At 34.5% G+C, this 5347-nt stretch overlaps 1 pseudogene; it reads right to left on the reverse strand.

Moving 5' to 3' along the window:
• Positions 1–1369: 1369 nt before the first annotated feature.
• Positions 1370–5347, reverse strand: part of LOC107013349 — a 13648-nt pseudogene continuing 9670 nt past the window's right edge.

A 5347-nucleotide genomic window follows, 5' to 3' on the forward strand; every position in this document is an offset into this window, starting at 1 on the left:
TACGTAAAGTGTTGTCTTATCTTTACTTTCCGTATTTACTTTCGTGCATCAATATTGTGTAAAGGATATGGTCCTATCATCATTAGTGGACACATACATTCCAACACTGTCCCAACTAAATGTATGTTTCATTTTTGTTTTCTGATCTGTGTAGCAGTGAAGCTAGAGAGTTGGCTTAGTAGCAACCAACTTTTGAGATTTAAGGGTGAGTTGGTTGAATTAAATATTGATTCTGACAACTTTGCTTATTATCTATAATGATAGATGAAACAAAAAGTGAAATTCAAATGTATATGTTATGGGTTCACATGGTTACTAATAATATATACAGAAAAGGGCCTAAAATACCAAAATGTCTTTCTCATCCACCTATTGGCTCCGAAATATCCTTGTCATCCACCTTTGGATTCAAAATTGATCACCTATTTAACGGTTTTAAAATTAAATTGTTTAAATATTTTTAATATACTTGACGCTCAACTATTGGTTATAATTTAATTTATTAATGTAATTTTTAAACCAACCCACTACCCACTCATTACTAACTAAACCCCACCGAATTAATAAACCAATTATAATATCAAAAATGCAATAAACACTACTAAAACACGACGAAATTATAGATTCCTGAAAATGACATCCAAAATTATTCGAGTCCTAATCGAAGCCCCAGTTAAAATTAAGTTGAGCCGCTTCTTTAGAAGGACACTATCAATAGGATTCTCTTTCAACTTTGAATTCGAAATTTATGATTAAAGGTAAAGAAGTAGTACATCCCGAATTAATTCATGCACTTTTTTTAATATAATTTTATAAATATTATGATTTGTTTTAAAACCTTTAATATATTTTTTTAAAAAAAGTTATCTATGAAGTAACATCACATAATTGAGATGAAAGAATAATTAAGATGAACATAGTAAGACTTTTATGTTTATGGGTAATTTTTGTTTAGACACATGAATGTATGATAATTTACTTTTATAGATATTTTTGCCTTAAATTTTTAAAAACACTCATTGGCAGTAGTTTTCCTGTTCATGCATTAGTAATGTGACGGGTTTATTAATTTGGTGGAATTTAATTAGTAATGAGTGGGTAATAGATTGATTTATAAATTATACTAATAAGTTAAATTATAAATAATAGTAGAGTATCACATATTTAAAAAAAATATAAATAGTTTAAATTTAAAACCGTTAAATAAGAGTCAATTTTGAACCCAAAGGTGAATGACAAGGGTATTTTGGAGTCAATAGGTGGGTGGGAAGGGTATTTTGAAGCCAATAGGTGGATAAAGGATAATTTTTTACCATTTTCAATACTTCGAGGGTATTCTAGCCCTTTTCGTAATATATATTACATTGAATTATGGGAGGAGAACCGTATCAGCACCTTCCACTCTGTTTCTCTTCAACTCTTTCATGGTTGATCTCCACTTAAAGAAAGTACCAAACAGTGGTTCCATCTCCTCCAGTGTTCTACCTTTTGTTTCTGGTAACAATGTGTAAAAGAAAATCCAAGTCACAATTGCAACTCCAGTATACAAGAAAAAAGCCCCTCCAATACTAATAGCCTTATACAAAGATATAAATGTCATCAAAATTCCTCCACTTACTGCTCTATTCACTTCTACACTTATACTACAACCTTGAGCTCTTAATCTCAATGGAAATATTTCTGAACTGTATACCCATGCTAAAGGACCCATCCCAATTGAGAAGAATGCAACTGTTGAATATGTGGCGCATTCACAAACCACTATCGCGCACTTTAGTGTATGATCTGAGTGATCAATAATAGTTAGTCCTGTAGCTAGGGCTAATAAAGACAGAATCATACCACCACAACTTGATAGAAGTAATATTCTTCTTCCAATCTTGTCCACCATAAATGTGGCAACTAATGTAAAGAATGTCTTCATACATCCCACAACTATAGTCGCAATTAGCGTATAGCTTGGTTTAGTAATCCCTTTATGTAAATAAAAAATGTGTCATTCAGTCGCTGTTAGTCTAACAGTTTAAACACAATTAATGAAAGAATGTATACTATACCGTACCTGCTTTCTCGTATATCCTGGGGCTGTAGAGCACAACAGCATCGATGCCACTAGCTTTTTGGAAGAAATGAATACCAATGGCTGCAATAAGAATATGATGAACAGTGGGGGTAGGATGGAGGAACAACTCTCGCCATACACCTGAACCATGGGAGCTTTGTCGCGTGACAGAAACTATGTCATCTTGGCAATCTTGTGATGACTCGGTCATGGCAAGGACACTAATGGCTAACAACACTGATGGGATAACTCCAATTCAAAGCATGAATCTCCATCCCAATTTTGTTGGGAGTTTGGAAAATGCATAGTTTGATATGCAACCAAGTAACACACCAGCCACAGAAAGAAAAAAAATAAGTACTAATTTTACAATATGATCGATCAAAGAGCCAATAGAAAAGAAAATATGAAATGCAGACCCTTTTGAATGTGGTGATCGATTTGGAAGAGGATTTTTTATCACATTTACCATCAAAAGGAGGCACATATATAATTCTGTCCATGCCTGATATATTCAGGTACTGTATCACTCAATGTTGCCATTTTTTGGTTTTGTAATTCCAATTACGAACATAACCCCCGAACAATACATGGGAGGCTAACTGATGTATTACTGGACTGCTTTACCTATTCCTACTCCTACAAAGAGAATGAACAGCCTGGAAAACTTAAAATTATTACTGTCACGACTGGAATCTAGACCCCAAACGAGACCGGCGTCGTTGATCTCTCAGAGGTCGCAAATAAGCCTACTTACGTCATTCTTACTTTACATAGGTTAATTTTAGCGGAAAATTTGAAATTTTTGATTTTTAAATATACTTGCTAAACATTTTTTTTATATTTCGTAATCGTTCATCATCAACCATCTAATATTTAAGAGATAAGCAGCTGAAAGAAATAATTCATTAAGTATTAATTGTATATCGGACAAAATAGCACCAATATAAAGTCTGAACCAAAACAGGAAAGAAACGCTAGTGGAACATGCTCCACTAGCTCAACTCTAAACTACGCTAGAATGTAACACAGTAGCATCCTCGAAAGCGAGAAGACCTACCAAACTCTGGATGAATGCTAACGTTCGGATAGCTACAACAACGAACCTGTAGCTCTACCGTCCACATGTGCCTGCACCTAAAAGTAGATGTTTGTATGGAATTAGTACAAACTTGTACTAAGTATGGGTGTATGCAAGCACACACCAGGGACATGCATGAGAAATAATAGCTATTTTCTAACGACATGATTTTTGGGAGTCAAGTCAGTGGACTTGCCAAATTGAGATCGGGAAAGTTATGCCATGAGAGTGACATGCATCATGATAATTATCGTATGGCACACAACACATAATATCTTCATATAGCACATAACATATAACACATAGCTTCTTTCATATTATTAATTTATATGCCATGAGATCTTGTTATCATGGACTTGACCTTAAGACTTTCCAAAATGAGGGCTCAACATATGGGACCTCAACTAGGGAGCCTTCTTTATCAAACACAGAGTCTGCTTCATTCATTCATACGTACCTCATTCAGTTCATTCATAGGCCAGTGTGAACACCAGCTATACCTAGGACGTAGTTTAAGACTTTCATCGGGTTTGCTGTGCAATGATCAGGAATAACCTAATGTCATTACCTGAATCTAACTCACCTCTTGATTATCCTATCCTAACACCTTTGGTGTCATTCATTTCTTTATATGATTCATTTGAGGCTGGCCTCATTTATTCATTAGGAACTTTAACTTTAACCGACATAGATCATGAAAGAATCATAAAATCGAGTGTCTCCCCCACACCGAAAAGAGGTGGAATCACCGGCCAAAGTGATTCAATAACATGCTAGCGTATATGTGAATTTAACCCTGCCAGATCCCTATATTGGCAGTATAGGTTCAAAGACTAATAGATGTATGGAGACCCATACCCGGCAAGCCGGACAGTCTCATCTCATGAGAGTTACGTGAACCCTCGCCCTTCCCGAAAGAAGGCATCACCGCTCATAGCTAGCCTATCGGTACTCAGTATAAAGTTCCATTACAATCAACTCATACATCATGGAAGCTGACTTCTAGTATGAGGACATCATAGCTCAATAACAATTTCTCATCTCATCATTAGTATTAAGTGTTTTAAACTCAATATTTTCATTAGAGTATTCATAGAGACTGGTCTCTTCATTATCTTACACTCTCATTGGTGAGTACGTATCGGTAACATTTACTTAGGCTCATTTGAGATTGCTCTCATCATATACATTAGCCTCACATCATGATTGTCACCACATATTTCATTATTAGCACCTTTGTTTTTCATAGTTACTCACCTCTTATTACGTGAATGTTCATTTCTTTTTTTCAATAGTTCATCTCATCATATAACAATGAACTTGACCATTTAGTGTATCTTACACTCGTACTTAACCCTCCTAAGATTCATCATTTCATTACGTATATCTTAGGTTCACTTATTTTCGAACTTATGTAAGACTTATGTGTCTATACATACAAGCATGGGGCTTCATTCATAGTTCGCTAAGTGATTCTTACTTTTCTAAGATTATGTATTACAAGACTTATGTATCTTGTATATATGCCAAGATCTTGATTTTTGATCTAAGTAGATGGCATTATTCTTGAATATTTTACTCACGTATGACTTATATATCAATACAGAGATTTGGGCACGGGAACCCAAATCTTGAATCACTTGGATATCATTTATATTTTTCATTGATTTTATTTCTAATATTCATGACATTAGAACTCTAAATTAAATCTCAACATTTTCATGAAATAATTAATTTTCTATTTTAAATTAGGATTCTAAATTAAGTTTCAACATTTACATGAAGGGATCAATTTTCTATTTTAATTAGAATTCTAAATTAAATCTCAACATTTACATGAAAGAATTAATTTTCTATTTTAATTAGAATTCTAATTCAAATCTCAATATTTACATGAAGGAATAAATTTTCTATTTTAGTTTTACTATTAGTAAACCGAAAGGTTGGGGGTTCGAGCCATAAAAACCCCTTTGAGTTTTAGAATTAAATTTGCTACAATAGGGAGGGTTGTGGGTTCGAACCCCCACAGCCCCCTTATTTTCATTTAATTTTCGCTGAAGTGGAGGAGGCTGTGAGGTGGTGGGTTCAAACCCCCACAAGCCCCTCTATCTTTTTTTTTTTAAAAGGGGCGAGCGACAATGAGGTTGTGGGATCGAATCCCCACAGCCTCACTTTATTTCCTTAATATTTCGCCCCCCCCCCCC

This window comes from Solanum pennellii, chromosome 3, assembly GCF_001406875.1.
Source record: "Solanum pennellii chromosome 3, SPENNV200".
Lineage (NCBI taxonomy): Eukaryota > Viridiplantae > Streptophyta > Magnoliopsida > Solanales > Solanaceae > Solanum > Solanum pennellii.